General features: G+C 42.5%; 1 protein-coding gene and 1 long non-coding RNA gene across 10 annotated transcripts in view; one reads left to right on the top strand and one right to left on the bottom strand.

The window, feature by feature from the left end:
* Window positions 1–16,587, top strand: part of DIP2C (disco interacting protein 2 homolog C) — a 313,817-nt gene that overhangs the window by 93,601 nt on the left and 203,629 nt on the right. The gene's annotated exons all lie outside the window — the stretch shown is intronic.
* On the bottom strand, window positions 2,289–8,421 carry LOC140682579 (uncharacterized). Its single transcript, XR_012054429.1, has 2 exons — window positions 8,289–8,421; window positions 2,289–2,526 (listed from the first exon to the last, which is right to left on the bottom strand). It is a non-coding gene; the product is annotated as an uncharacterized lncRNA (long non-coding RNA).

The raw sequence follows: 16,587 nt of genomic DNA, 5'->3' as shown, positions 1-16,587 counted from the left end.
TGGTGGGTGTTCAGCATCCCATTCTGCCCAGTCAGGTGGGCAGTGCTTGGCATGGCAGCACTGCTGGGATTCCTTCCACAAGGGAGCATCTTTCAGCTCCCTATTTTCAAGGTGGGTTTAAATTAATTTTGCATGCCTGCACATTCATAATGCATCTGTTTCCTTGTAAAACTGAGCTTCAGCTTTAGTCCTAGGCAGGGAACTCTGCAGCAGTTGCCATTTCTTTTAACTAAGCCTCTCCTGGGGTGCAGTCCTAGCAGGGAGCCAAGCAGTTCTTGCTGTAATAGAAAAAAAAAATCTTAATTTTTTTTCTGGTCATGTGCTAAATGGTTTCTGTTCTGGCAACAACTCAGGCTTCTGTGTTGGAGAGATACCATACTGTCTGTGGTCTGAAGCATATCTCAATGGAGGGCAAGAAAAACGAGGCTCAAGCACAGATACATTTGTTTAACCCAAGGCATCGCTGGCAGGGTGGCACAAACTTGCAGGACACACTGTCTTGATCTGTCTTTTCCTTAAGTATTTGTTTTCTGTCTCTGGTAGACACAGCATACAGTGGCTGGAGATTTCCACTGAACCCTTTTGCAGTTGAGTTTCTCTTCTGAGGATCCACGTGTTGGCAGTAGAGAAGGGAATTTGGGGAACACTGCTGCTCACCTGGCTGTGCCATGTTACAGCCGCCGTCACACTCAGAGCTCCCCAAGGCTGCTGACAAGTACAGCACAATCACCTGTAACTCCCTTTGTGCACTTCCTTTTCTTCAAAGGGCTCTGTGAAACCGAGCTGAAAAGCATCTATCAGAGAAAATAAATACTTCCAAGTGATTTCTGAGCATATAATCAACCTATGCAATATTATGACTGTATTAACGATGCCTGCTCCTTTCATTTATTTGTGATAATCATTGGTTTCTTTGAATTTTTTTTTTATGTGTTTCCTAGAATAACTCTCAATCTGATTGAGATCTCTGAAGGTTGTTGCTTTGCAAATAATCTTAAAATACTGGGTAGGTCTGATCTACAAGAGGGCATTGGAGAGTAGGCACAGGGCTGTGTCTCTGCTGTGGGAGTTTTCAAAGGATCTGTGGTTCCTCCAGACTTTTAAAGTGATTATTCTGTGTCACACTTATGAATGGGGTGCAAAGGCTTCTGGGGGGGGAAGGGTTTTGCTTCCTTAATGAGTGTGTTTTCAAAGAAAAATTACATTTCCTTGTCACATGAAAGAAAGTAATGTGTACACAAATGCTAGCCATTATTTGGGAAATGGCTCAGGCTCAAAAATTCTGGCTGGAAACCATTAGGAAGAAAAACGTTCTCCACTATCAATTAATGCATTGTTTTTCTTTTCCTTTCATGTTACTAAGCAGGCCAAGAGATAAGGGGCCAGCTGTAATCCATCTTGTCAGATAAGTTAAGTCACTTCATGTTATACCGGTCATCTGGAAAAAGAAAACTCCATTTCTCTCTCAGTTTGATTTTTAGATCAAATTTTTCAAATTATTGTTGCTTTTACCTAATATTCTTGTATTCTACATGTACTGATTGAGTATTCTGATCCAAAAATATATAACACAGCACTGCCTTTCGTTAATGCATGTTTAATTTGATACTTAAAACCAGCAATGTAGAGTCTGGTAATTAATTACCCTCTGTGTCTTGAGAGCTGCATCTTCATCACTGACTGCAATTACTGAGGATGGGATTCACAGGGACAGTTCGAGGTGGTGATGCCCTTGAACAGAACATTGGTTCTGCCACCTCCAGCAGAAGGGCTGAACAAAGGCTTTGGGAAACCATAAGACCTGGCAGTAGCACCTTCAACTTTTGCATCTCGTGCCAGAGCCCAGAATACCTCAGTGGCTGTCCTGCAGCCTGAGTCTGCCCAGTTCCACCACTGGCAATGCTGAGCTGGCCAGTTGAAGTGCTGGTTGTTTCCCGACTGTCTGTGGTACCACTGGTGGTGCTCAGGTCCAAAGGGAGGGCTGAACGTGGACTGTGCACCTTCATCTGCTCTGTTATAAATGAAAATTTGTCCAGCCAAATTAATATGAAAAATAAAATATTTATTTTACAATCAAATTTTATCTAGCCAGCCACAAGGAAAGAACAGAGCCGAGCCCGGGGTCGGCCCTGGGTGTGCAACAAAGAGGTCAGCCTCAGCAGAGGTTTTCCTCTCTGCCCACACACCTCCATCCTGGTACAAGCAGTTTTTATAGGGAAAATTCCGCCTGAGGCTAAGATTTCAGTAATTAGTCTTTTCTTCTATTCAGAGTCTATATGTTAATAAGATTTTCTTTTTTGGTGATGAGGGAGAACAAATCACTGTCTGGAGTTTGTTGAATCCTTTGATGAAATTTACGGGAACGCTGTATTCACGCCTCAGGATTTCCATGATATCCATCTCGGGTCGTTTACGCGAACGATCAGCACCTGGGGTTTCTGTATCTCCCCAGACATGGCCCATCTCCTGTCGAGTACCTTCTTACTTGTAAATCAGTTTCCAATCTACACCCAGTCTCACCTGCGCCTGTGAGGGGGGGAAATCCTAATACAAACATGCATACTCTAACAAATATTCAATATCACATATATCATATTAGAAATGGCGCAAATTATATCTACTACACATAACAATCCCCCACCTTTTATATTAACCTATTAATTTGCGCCCTACTTTTTATTTTATTCGATATAAAACTACAGAGTTTATATATATTTTAGTCTTCATTTGGGATTCTGTGGTAAGATTTGTGGGTTTGTGTCTTTCTTTTATTTGTCTCAACTACTCATTTATTTAGCACCCACCCGGTATGTTTTCTCTATTATACACATATTAAATTTGTTTGGGTTATAACACGGTGAATTAGCTTGAAAATAAGTTACAAAACAGACTTTTGTTTTTCCTAACCCATGTAGTACTAATATATTTGTTATAAACTATATCTATTTGTGCTCTTTTGATGCGGTTTATGAACTGACTGTCCGTTTTCAAGGTATGTTTTTGATTTTCTTTTGAATTTGTACACCCTCTGTTGAGTGTTTGTGTCAAGACAACGTTTATTAGGCTTGCCCCTGCTGCAGTTCTATGAGGTAGGAGGTGATTTCTCTGGGTATCTGCCACCAGGTTCTCCCTTCCCAGGATTGGAGAGGTTACTGAGGCATGAGACTAACCTTAGGCTCGCCCAGACTAATCCCACTGCTAGGATCCCTCTGCCGTTCCCAGCGCCCACTGGGTTGCGTCCAGCGGCGGGGTAAATGGTCTTCTTGGCAGCAGGGGTCTTTGTCTGTGGTTTCATACTCAGGCCGAGCTGCATACTTTGTTTAAAATGCCTCACTGGTGTGGTCTCGACTGCGAGGTAGGTTGCTTGATTTATGACACTCAACAATAACAATTTTAGCTTTTTGTTTGTAATTTTCCCTTTAATTCCTTTTGATACGAGAGAAAAAGAAGAAAAAAACCTAAAGCCTAGATCATTGGATCTAATTAGAATAATCTTAGCCTTGTGGCTATTTACCAGAAAACGGCCAGTCAGGTCTTCTTCCTGCTCAAAACACTTCCCAAACAACCCACTTGGTATGAACAGTTTAACCTTATAACAGTATCTGCAAGGGAAATGTAGGAGAGGATAATAAGTTACAATCCGGCATAGAACGCTTGATAGATGTGATCAGTTATTTACTCGACCGTTGTAGGGTTATTTTCAAATTTCCGGGGGGGGGAGGTGATTTTCCACTCTGGTGATTGGAGATCGACTTTTTTTACCCTTGACGCGTGTGTCCACCCCTTTTCTGCAGTTTGTATAGCGGTATCTGTAGTTAAAAGAACAAGAAAAGGTCCCTCCCATTGAGATGTTAATGGGGCTTCCCGCCAGGTTTTCACAAGCACCCTGTCTCCAGGTTGTATTTTATGTATTGAGAAGCCAAGAGGGCTGTTTTGCATAATTACCCCCTGCTTTTGCAATTCTTCGAGATTTTTATTTAATTCTACTAGATATGGTTGTATTTGTTTATCCTCTAATCTCGGATGCCCTACAGGCATACTATGGGTATAAGGCATCCCATATAACATTTCAAAAGGTGAAAGTCCCGTCTCGGAATGAGGCATAGTTCTTATGTTTAATAAGGCTAATGGGAGGCATTTTATCCATGACATTTTTGTTTCTAACATTAATTTTGCTAATTGGGCTTTCAATGTTTGATTCATTCTCTCAACTTGTCCTGAACTTTGAGGGTGCCACGGGGTGTGGTATTCCCATCGAATGCCCAAAGCATCTGCTAATAGCTTGATGATCTTTGATGTGAAGTGTGTGCCCTGGTCTGAATCGATGTAGCTTATTAACCCATAGCGTGGTATAATTTCTTCTAATAAGATTTTTGATATTGTTTGGGCTGTAGCCCTGGAGCTTGGGAAAGCCTCTACCCAGTGGGTTAGCTTGTCCACCATGACTAATAAGAATTTGTGTCTCCCGACCTTGGGTAGTTCAGTGAAATCTACCTGGATCCTTTCAAAAGGTCGGTAAGCTGCTGGACGACAACTCATTAACTTTTTGGAGTTTGCACGATTTATTTTTTTTGCAAGTTATGCACCCTTGCACCTCTTGTTTAGCTAATTCATATATGCTTTTGCAGCCGAAGAATCTCAGGAATTGCTCTGCCAAAGCCCGGGCCCCCCAGTGTGTTTGTTGGTGTAATCTTTTTTAAAATCTTCCTGGTGTATTCTTTTGACAACAATTTTCTCCCATCTGGTAACTTCCACTTACCTCCTTCTAACTGTCCCCCGATCTTCCGATAAGCCTCGATCTCCGTTTCAGAGGGGTGGGGGGGGGGAATTCCTGAGCGTCCCCTTTTTCAATCTCTGGGGCACTTACTTTTAGCAAAGCAGCGCTTTTTGCCTTTTTGTCTGCTAAATTGTTCTCCCGAGCCCTGAATTGCATCCCGGTTTGGTGTTCTTTTATATGGACTATAGCAATAGCTTCTGGTCCTCTAATGGCTTTTAGGATTTGTTTAATTAATTCTTCATGAATCAATCCCTTCCCTCGTGTGTTTAGCAGGCCTCTTTCTTCCCAGATTTTCTCAAAGGTGTGCACCACCCCAAACGCATATTTGGAATCAGTGAAAATTGTCTCCTTTTTCCCTTCAAGACCCAGCAAAGCCCTGTATACTGCATACAGTTCACATGCCTGAGCTGACCACCCTGCACTCAGGGACCTAGATTCTATCACTGTTCCCGTCTTTCCATCTATGACTGCATACTCTGATTTTCTTTTCCCATTTATCACCCTGGCAGACCCATCTACAAACCATTTTTCTCCTTCTTCGAGTTCTTTTTCTTCTAAATCAGGTCGTATTTTGGTCTGTAATTCTACCATTTTAACACAGTCGTGGGGAGGATGCCCTTGGACTGCCAATATAGGTGTATTATGTCTTGACATGCAGGGCTCCAAAGTGCCTCTTTTTATTAAATCTTCAATTATTGGTTTCAATCCCTTTCTTCCCTCTAGGGAGATGGGATACTGTTTTTACCCTTATGGGGTCTTCTGGTTTCTTAATTTTAATGTGTATTGGTTCTGTCTAATTTTCTAGCTTCTCCTGGAATGTGCCAAACCCTGGGATCAATTTTCTTTTCATCTTCAGTAGTTAGGTTGTATAAACTTACCATGAGTTGTGAGTCTTTTGCAATTATACTTATTCTTAACATCACTATTAAATCCCTTCTCAATAAATTGTATTCTGTTTCTTCTACTAATAAAACATCCCCAGCACAGATTTTATTATCTGATTCTATTTCTACATTCTTTAGGATGGGGACTTGAAAGGGCTCCCTTTTAGCCCCAATCACAGTCATGAAATCCTTACCTTTGATACATCCAGGAGGCAGTCTTTGAACTGTGGTTTTTTCTGCTCCAGAATCAACTAAAAAGACTAGTTCTTGTTTTTGGGGTCCAACCTTCAATTTTATCAAGGGCTCTCTTGATGTCTGTGACCCCAGATTATAAAGCCTCTGACACCTCTATTCTTCTTGAAAGACCTTTTCATCTTTTATTCTTCTTACAGTTTCTCTTGAGGTGTCTTTTCTTTTTACAGTAAAAACATTCAGGGGCACTTACCTGTTTGTTTTTCTTTTGGGTGTGTGCCGGCTTTCCCTGGGGCCCCCTGGCCGGAGCTGATGACCCAGCCGTTTGTGTTTGTGCTTTCCTTACTGCTGCCACCAACACCCTGGCCTGCGTTTTTTGTTTCTCTTCATCCCTTCTCATATACACCTTTTGTGCTTCCCTCAATAGTTCCTGTAAGCTCTTCTCTTGCCAATTATCTATTTTTTTTCCTAACTTCTTCGAATGTCTTCCCATGATTTAGTAACGAATTGTATTTTTAAAAGGACCACTCCCACAGGGGATTCAGGGTCGGTCCATGATGGGCTTTGTTCTGGCTACTTTTCTGCCCCGCCCCCACCCTGGGGGTTTCTGAATTCTCAGTCCTTTATGGCAGTCTGCCTTATCATATCTCGCTCTTCAGTATTAAACAAGGATCTTAATATAGCCGAGATATCATCATATGAATATATATTATCTCCCAAAAATTCGTCTAACCTTTCTGCCACCCCCAATGGATCATCCATCAATTTTCTTGTTTCCTTTTTGAAAGCTCTTACATCTCCCGTGTTAATGGGAATATTTACAAACCCAATTATTCTGGGAGCTGTGGGGACCCCCTTTAAGGGGTATTAGATTAGGTCTGTCCCTTTCATCATCGCTATCTCCCGTGTTTCTTTTCCTTGTTTGTTTTTTATTTATTTTTTTTTTTCTTTGCCGAGTTCTACTGGCAGGAGGGGACGGGCTTTTTCCCGGTGTGGCATGCGCGTGTGTGTGTCTCCCAGGGCTGTGTGGAGGAGGGGTGTGGGGGTTGGGACGGTCCCGGAGCGCCTGCATCAGAGACTTGTGTATTAGGTGGTGGTGCAGACTGATCTGGGGGGGGGGGGGGGGAGCGGGGGAGTGGAGGCTGCCGAGACTTGTGCTTGTGATGGAGGAACTTGGTATGGGGGTAGCAGCTGCCCCGTACTTACCTTGTAGCCAGTTGTCTTAATAGGGAACAGCCGCGCGCTGGCATGTCCTCTATAGCTTGGCATAATCTAGCTCTTCATTGTCCCACTCTCATTTTAGGCGTAAAATGCACAGCACAACTTTATATTGACCAGAAACAAGACAAATTCGCTACCGATTCCCAAAAACCCGTGGTCGAGAAGCCAAAAGCACTTAGATTCCAGCCCTGCAGAGTAGTAGCGGCAGCTTGTGCTGTTTTTAAAACTGCCGCCTGCAGGACTGGGTTTCCCCATGCCACGTGGCCGAGCGGCGACCAGTGCTGCCCGTGCATGGCAGGAAAGCCCGAGCCGGGCTCCCCCCGCTGCCCGTGTGTGGCAGGAAAGCCCGAGCCGGGCTCCCCCCGCTGCCCGTGTGTGGCAGGAAAGCCCGAGCCGGGCTCCCCCCCCGCTGCCCGTGCGTGGCAGGAAAGCCCGAGCCGTGCTCCCCCCCGCCGCCACCGGAGCCGCCACCGGAGCCGCCACCGGAGCCGCCGCCGCCCCCGCCGCTATCGGCGTAAGTCGGAGCCTCCTCCGCTTCCCCCTCCCGCCGCGGGGAAACCGAAGCCGCCGCCACCGGGAGCCGCCGCCGCGCGAGTTTTAAAAACTGCAAAGCCACGCTGCCTGCGGCTACACGGAGCTGCACAGCCTTCTAAAATATTAACTTAAGGGGTATTTTACTGTTCACTTGTCCCATATTTAAAGTTTTCTTACCGTATTCCAAGTCAGTGTCCACAAGTTGTTCCAAGAAGTCAGTTACCCGCGTGCTAAAATATTTATTTCAGTCCTACCCCGAACTGAGTTTTTACCAAGTGTTTAAACCGGTCTTCTCTCGACTGAACCTTGCCAACCTAAATGACCACACAGCGAACCGATCTGTGGGTTTTTCGGCTGGGAAATGAGTGAGCTCTCTTTTACCTGTTTTCCTGGGCTCCCCGAGCCCAGAGCCGGTGAGGTTTACCAATTTCTCGAGTCCACGAGAACGTACCTTCCCTCCCCCGACCCGTCCGTGAGTGGATCCCTGTAAACTCCCAGAGTTTCAGGTCGTATGCATGTTGTGAGTATACCCGAGTCCATTCGCTTCCCCCTTAGCCGACCACCTCCCTCTCGGGCTAGTGGAACTGCGGTTTATTGGGGTCCGCACTCGCGCCGTGGCTATGCCACGTCTCACTCAAACACACACCCACCCACGCGCCACCCAACCACGCAGTACTTACGGCTCCTTTTCCCGCGTGGATTCTTCGTGCACGTTGATTTTACGAGTGAAAAATTGCTGCAGCCTCGGAGATTTAGCTCCGAATTCCGAGAGCTCTGGGCCCGTTTATATCTTTTCCTTAATGTGGCTTTCTTTGCTGCTTTTGGAATCTGGTTGGTTCCGTGGGGTTCTGCAGTCCTATCCGGCTGCTAAAATCAGCAGGGCGCCGCCCGGATCTAGGAGAGGGAACTCCCAGGATACCCCCAAACCAGATCACGTAAGGGGTCACCAAGTTTGTTATAAATGAAAATTTGTCCAGCCAAATTAATATGAAAAATAAAATATTTATTTTACAATCAAATTTTATCTAGCCAGCCACAAGGAAAGAACAGAGCCGAGCCCGGGGTCGGCCCTGGGTGTGCAACAAAGAGGTCAGCCTCAGCAGAGGTTTTCCTCTCTGCCCACACACCTCCATCCTGGTACAAGCAGTTTTTATAGGGAAAATTCCGCCTGAGGCTAAGATTTCAGTAATTAGTCTTTTCTTCTATTCAGAGTCTATATGTTAATAAGATTTTCTTTTTTGGTGATGAGGGAGAACAAATCACTGTCTGGAGTTTGTTGAATCCTTTGATGAAATTTACGGGAACGCTGTATTCACGCCTCAGGATTTCCATGATATCCATCTCGGGTCGTTTACGCGAACGATCAGCACCTGGGGTTTCTGTATCTCCCCAGACATGGCCCATCTCCTGTCGAGTACCTTCTTACTTGTAAATCAGTTTCCAATCTACACCCAGTCTCACCTGCGCCTGTGAGGGGGGGAAATCCTAATACAAACATGCATACTCTAACAAATATTCAATATCACATATATCATATTAGAAATGGCGCAAATTATATCTACTACACATAACATGCTCTACCAGAGATCCCTCTGTGTGTGTGGCTTCCTGCTCTGTCCTTCACTCCAGGTGCTAAGGAAAGTGGTGGCAGAAGTTAGTTAAAACCTGTCTTAGTGGAAGCTTCTCTGTTGTCAGCTTTTGCAGACACCTCTGACCATGAGGGATGTGGGACAGACCTGGGAATGAAACAGGTTTGAATCCTGGGAGATCCATAATGTGGAGTATTGGCTGGTGAGGATAATAATGCCCTCAGATCACTTGTTCTGCCCTCTTAACATTTGTATTTTATTGAAGCAATATAATAAAATCCAGTGGCACTTGTCTGATCTTTCCTATGTATGGTGAAGTTATATTTGGGCGCAAGAAAAAAATCTTGATTTGTCAGTTTAAAGAGTTACATGATAGGCAGTTCTGAATGCCTTTGCTGAAGAGCTGTCCCCCAGCTCAGTGCAGCTGTAGAAGGCAGTGGTATCTAGAGCCTGTACTCTGCACTAATAAAGTCCATTTTAAATAATGGTTTGTTCCAGTATCACACAGGTGATATGAGTGATTGCATGCTAACTAACACAAACAGAGCACATTCCCCAGACTTTAACTCACTGGGTTTTTACACTACCCAGCTGATGACAGATATTTTTGCCTGGGCCACAGGAGATCCCTCACCAGTGTTACAGTGCATTTTCTCTGCTGGCAATGCTGTCAGTATCCACAGTCAGAGGAGAATTAACTTGTGGGGACCACGTACCATGGAGCTGGTTCTGCTGTCCAAGGGCTGCTAAGGACCCCTGAATGTGAAGCAGCTGGAGCTCCAAGGCTGCACAGCCTGTGAGCTGCAGGGCTTTGCCAGTGCATGGAAAGGCTGTGGCTGCCTGGGCAGTGGGGCCAGCTGGCCCAGCAGAGCCCTGGCCAGCACTGCTGAGCCCCACACTCCAAACCAGGCTGGTCCATCCCAGCTGATGCGTGGCCAGAGACTTGGTTTGGGGCCAGGTGCTGCCAGGGGCCATCTCCCAGTGGGAGAGTGCAGACCAGCAGGTTCCCCCTCCCAGGAACACTGCCTGGCACTGCTGAATGTGCTGGGATAGATGGAGCCTGTGCTCCTCCAAGAGTGGTTTTATTAATATGAATCTTATGTAGGAGGACAGCTCTCATTTATGAAATAGGTTCAGTCTTGTGTGGGAAGCTGAGGAGAGGAGGAAGATGAGAAGAGGGATTTAACCCCTTGATTGCTGACAAGCTTTCTTGGTATAAAGAGGAGATTGAATAAGCTACTGCTATGTAACAGCAGGGAGAGTTTGCATGGGTCATGCATTGGCTGGGACACATAGCTCTGTTCTGCTGCCTCTGAAGCAGATGTTCAGTAGTTTGTGCGGTACTTTGTAGTCTGGAAAGAAATGCACTTTGTCCTGTCTGACAGAAGTTTTTCAACTGAAATTTCAAATTTAAAGTAAAAAATAATTATTCCTTTTGTGTCAAAGATTCTTTTTTAAAAAATTTGTTTGACTTTATTATCCCACAGACATAGGGTGGGTGCAGAACACAGCCTGTTGTGGTGTCATGGTTTAGACAAAGATACCTCCATGTTTCTCCAACACTGAAATTGTCATGTACAACTCTGAAAGTGGAAAAATATTAATGACTATTTATGTGGTTGATGAGTAACTGAAAAAGATAGGGACAAACTCTACCCAGCACCTCTGCCCAGTAACTTAGGATCAGATTCATATTCCATTTTATTTGGTTTTTATGGTATTTATTTTTAAGAATAAGTCAAATAAAAAAAAAACTTTTCTGTTTGCTCTTAGATACATGGTCAGGGTGTGTAAGAGCAAACATAGAATCAAGAGCAGGCTTAATAGTCTTTTTCCCATCTGCAAAGTATTTTAGCTATTACTGTGCTGCATTTCAGTCTAAACAATTACATAACTTTATTAACATCTACAGACTTGCTTGACAGTTCTGACATGCTATAATATAATGGAATAATATTGTTTATTATTGGGTTTTGAAGTGGTGAGCTTTTTCTCATTTTTATTAGTGTGTGTGTGTATGTCATTTGCTGAATGCCTTCATTCCTCTTTTTATTTCTCTTCATTGACTGTGCAAATTATATCTAAGATTGTGTAATCCTCTTCTTGTGGTGAACCCATTTTAGTAGGTTCCTCTCTTTGTCTTCTGTCACCTTCAGTTGTCTGAAGCAGGAGAGCACAGCCAGTGTGTGTTTTTGTCCCACACTGTCTGGGGATGAGATGTGGGCAAGGAATCTTCCTCAGCAGAAACTCATTCTGTGCAGAAGGGGGATGACTTCTTAGCAGATGAAGTTAATGATGCTATTCATTTTAATTCTGTTTCAGAACTAATATAGTGTGGTTTAATCTGTGGCTGGCAGGTTTCTTCTTTTGTAAATCACATCTTCTGAGGCTATTTACATGAGATTTTCTTTCTTTTTTTTTTTAATTTATTTTTTCCTCTCATCATCTATTTTTGGCTACAATCTGGAGAAAAAAAAATCCCCATCAAATAGATAATACCTCCCACAACAGCTTCCCAGGGCTAAATTGAAGAAAAGAAAAATAGAAAGCTCTGCAGAACTGAAAACCATCAGAACAAGACAGTCTTGGAAGTTTAGTTTCCTGCCTTGGAGGGTACTTTCTTTACATTTTGCAGTTGTGCATTTCTTGTACTACTCCTTTGCAGTGTGTCCTAAAGATTTCTCAATATGTGACTGTGGGGCTAGAAAGAGTAATTGATAGTACATCCCAACAACTTTGTTAAGCTGGCAAAGTTGATTTAGGTTTTTGTGGTTTTCCGTTTGTTTTGCTTTAAACTAGAAAAGGGAAAACATTCAAATTCAGAGAGTAATATATATCTAGGAGAAATTGTAGGTGAATTATTTTTCATATGGTGGAGAGAAGAATGTGCCAGATTATATTTCACAGAAAACATTGTTACATTAATGTTATGTATTAAATCTCAAATTTCTGCCAGATAAGTGCCAAAATATTACATAAAAGCAACTTAATAAATTCCTTTCCAGCATTAAAAAGCAAAATCAACCTTTCATGTTTTTGTGTGATTGTTCCAAAACATCATATTAAGTGCTGTTAATTTATTCTCTGAGAAAGATACACTCATTTTGCTCAGTCTACAAATGTGGTGGCTAATAGTGATCCTTACCAATTCATGACATTGGCCATTTTGAGGGCAAGTTGCAGATCCTGAGCAATGTATGAATAATCGGTGTAAAGAAAATTTCTATCTTGTGCAATATATGTCAGTCAAAAGACTTCCAAATTTTGTAGACCTTGCAAATTGTTGTGTGACTGTTTTAATCAGGATCATGCCAACCCACCTGTCTCTTGGGCATCCCAACATCACAGATTCTGAACAGAGTGATTTTTGTTATTGATTATCCATTTTTGAAGTGAGTTACAAAAGAAGTGTGCAAGTTAGAAATATCAGCAAAGCATTCCTGTGAAAATCAGAGTTATAAAATGAATGACTTTGTCAGAATTAGCTTTTCCCTAATGCATCTTGAAACCACTGGATTGGCCCTGAAATGTTTTCTTCTGAAAAGATAAACTCATTCTGCTTATGTCTCATCTACAGTGATAAAAATCAGTTTTAGGCATTAGCATGGAGCAAATTTCCATGGTGAGATTTGTGTCGAGAGGAGGAAATGGTTGTGGTTAATTAATTGTGGTGCTGCTGGCCCAGGCTGACTCGCTGTGAGCAGCCAGTGCATGTGGAAGGTTTTCCACTGGCGTCAGGCTCCCCAGTAATGACTTTCCCAGGCAATGGCAATAACATCTTTTGTGATCCAGTTTCTTTCATGAGTGCATTATGAAACAGTCTCCAAATAGTAGCACTGCATTTTTGGCATACTGGCATAATTTTGAAGTGGTGTGGTAGGTACATTACCCATAACAGGAGATCCCTCACCTGTAAAATCTGTATGTATATCTGTTGAGCAGAGTGGGATTCTTATGCAAATCCTACCTACAAACCTGAGATAAAATAGAAAACTTCACTAGAGAAAAATGGCTGTGTTAGTATTTTCTGCTGTTCGTGTAGATACTAAATGGAAGTTGTTACATTCAGAGTTACTTCAAGGAGTAATTAAAAAAAAAAAAAGTAGTAAAGTTGGATGAGGTCAGAAAATAAGCAAGTTCTTGTTAATGATTTACATTGGAACCATGAGATGACTAAGTCATTTTTTTCAAATCAGCTTTCAGTGGAGAGATAATGGTGATAAGAGTATGATAAGAGTATGATATAATGAGTGTTACCAGGATGATGGGAGAGTCTGTGTGGTCACGGGAATAGGATGGTGCTGCCTTTGTATTTGGGAACAAGATTTGCTGCAGGATGCTGGGGCAGGGCAGGAGGCACTGTCATCTGCAAACTGCAAAATCATGAGAAGAGGTTCAGGAACATGATGAAAATATTCCAGTTGAATCTTGCAGTGTTGTTTGACTAACTCCTATATGAGAGCTGAAGCCTTTCAGGCTGACCTACTGCTCTGCTGCTTTGTGCCTGCAACAAAAAGTCTTGGATGTTGATTCTGAGGCAGTGGGTTGATTATTAAATTTGTACTGCTGAGTAGGGCTTAGCAGGGCAACTGCATGCCTTTAGTAGTTTTGTGATACTGTTTTTTTCTGAATTCAGGTGTTCTCAGATGGAAAGTTACATTTTGTTTAGACTCTTGTGTGTTGCACGGGGCAGAGTTGGTGGAGAGGCTGATTTTCTTATTTTTTATTTTTCTCTCTCCCAGATAGAAGAAATGCAGAATAACTATTTTTACAAGAAAAAAAAAAAAAAAAGGTATTCACTTACTCTTAAAGCCTAAGGCAAAAAAGAAAATCAAATGTTTTGGGAACTGGCAAGACTCATTTCAACAATAGCTCCCTTTGTCTTGTTTTCATATATGATGTTTGGGCTTTTTTTTTTTTTTTTTTTTTTTTTTTTTTTTCCCATGAAGCATAGTTCCCTTTCCTCCTTTGTATACAGATTTCTCTGGTAATTACGAGAGCTTGTCTGTTTGAATTTGTCACATTTTTGGCAGCCAGTGTTCATCTGCAGACACTGTTTCTGTAAAGGAATGGTGCACATGAAGCACGAGGAGGGGACTGAGGCTCTTTTGCTTCTGAGCAAGCTTCTAAACCCAGACACTAAATAGAGCAGGACAGGCATCCACATCTGCTTGTGGACACTGCTCCTGTATCCATGAATTGCTGTGTTACTCTTGTATTTCCTCTTTAATGTAAATGAGACCACTTAACCAAATAACAGATGTTCAGTGATCCAGCTATCAAACCCCATTCTTCAAAAGCATCCTCCTCCAAACCTTTCCCATCACTTCCCCCCAGGCTTTGTTCATGTGTTAAAACCAGTTTATAACAGAAGGAAAACACAAGCACACATGGACATGCACACCTCCCATTAAAAATATAGAGGGGGAATAGAGGTTACCAAGAGAGCTCTTTGCAGAGATGTGCTGCAATGCTGTCTCTGGCTGCTGGGCATCACCAGGGAGAGAGGGAGAGGGAGACTCCTTGCTCTCCCACAGGTACCTAATTAGAGCTTCAATCTCCAGCCCAGTGCAGAGCATTCACATCTCTGTATGAGGTCTGGGCAGATTTCTCCTAGCAAGGCATCTCACGATGCAGCATGTGAAGGGCAGGGGTACCTCTGCTACAGCTCACTTAATCTTTCTCCTCCTTTAGTTTCCATTCAATTTTGGAATTAATTAGGAAAAAAAAAAATCACCATATATTTCCCAATAGTTTTCTGTCAGGATAAGAGAAATGAGCTGAATTACAAGTGTCGTAGCTTGTTGTTCAGAACCCTTTGTTCTGCTCTGGTTATGAAACAAATAGCCCAGCAGGTAGGGAAGCAGTTTGGGATAGTTTATTTTTTCTTTTTGAAAAGCCGTTTTCCTCCATGTCTTATTATGATCTGGTATGTCAAACTCTTGATCTCCTTAGAAAGAGTTGGACCTGTACTTAAAAGAAAAAAAAAATCAAGTTATTTTTCAACTTAGTGTTATTTATGAATTTCATGCAAAATTCTGCTATCTCAGGATATTGGTTGTATTGTTTTTGCCAATTGGATTACACAGCTAGACAACAGGAATTGCTAAAAAAGTAGAACAAAACTATATGACAGTTTTGTGAGCAGATTGCATTTCATTTTGAAGTACATCTTACTGCCGGCATCCTGTTCATTTGCTCCACATGAAAGTTTTTGCAAACTCCGTTTTTCCCAAGGAAATGCTGTTCAGTGAAGCTGAGTTTGGCTGTCCATTAAGTGAAACCAATCTGCTGACAACTCCTAATGGTAGAAACAACTCTGGCAGTAGTTATTAAGCTTGGAATGATCTGAAACTTGCCTTCTTCTGATAATAATTTAGAAACAAATAGTAGCCTTTTTCTTCTTCTTCTTTTTCTTATTAGCAGTTCTAATTTTTAACAGTTCAGAAAGCAGAGTGAGTTTGGCTTAGAAAATGTAAATATGGATCATGCTCAGCCACGTTGTTAACATGTAGTTAGAAATACAGAGGGTGTTGATTTGAAAGCAAACTAAGTAGTTGTCAAATTAAAACGAGATGTCCAAAGTGTCATTTTACTTAAAGAAATTGGTTTGGTTAATATCGTATTCTTCCTTAGATAAGGAAGGAAAAAAAGAGGCATTTTACTTCTTTTAATAATTTTTAAGGGCGTTGTGTTAAGTAGAGATAGGGGTAATAAAACTAATGGAAATACCATTGGAAGTCGTAGCAGAGCTTCCTTTCATTTTGGCTGCACCAAGATTTCCATTGGAACAGCTTCCAGTGTGAAAACTGCATCCAGAAGTTCAGGCTGTTTCTGAAATAAAGAACAAAGTGGAATTTCTTTTTACTCATTAAACCCATGCTTTTTCTACATATCAGTAACCCATAAGAGGGTTTACCTTTTAAAAAATCTTTTTCTGTGAAAGCATACCCTAATTTTTGCCAAGTTTTTAAGCCTGTCAAGAAGTATCGTTTTGGGAGGGAGTACTTAGGCTGCTTGAAGCAAACGTTGGGATGTGTGTGGATGAGGTAGGAGGTGAGGACAGGAGGGAAGGACAGTTGGAATCTGCCAGGAGAAAAAGATTTGGACAGGGCATAGGGCTGTGCCTGCTACCAGGTCTGCAGCCACACCAGGCAGTCTCAACTTTGCTTTGGCTCATGGGAAGCTGTGGATGAATATACAGAGTTAAACCTGGGAAAAATCCCAGCATGAAGTTTCCTGGCCTCTTTCCTTTGGATCTCTGTAAGACACAGCCTCGCTGAGTTGCTTTTCTGTCCCCTAAATGAGCCAAGGGGAGCCGGCACCCTGTCAAGCTCCAGTCCCTTCCTCTGCTTGGCAGAAGTCACCTTCGTGCCTGGATTATGAAATT

This window comes from Taeniopygia guttata, chromosome 2, assembly GCF_048771995.1.
Source record: "Taeniopygia guttata chromosome 2, bTaeGut7.mat, whole genome shotgun sequence".
NCBI lineage: Eukaryota > Metazoa > Chordata > Aves > Passeriformes > Estrildidae > Taeniopygia > Taeniopygia guttata.
The sequence above is the reverse complement of the archived record's forward strand: the minus strand, read 5'-3'. Positions and strand labels throughout refer to the sequence as shown.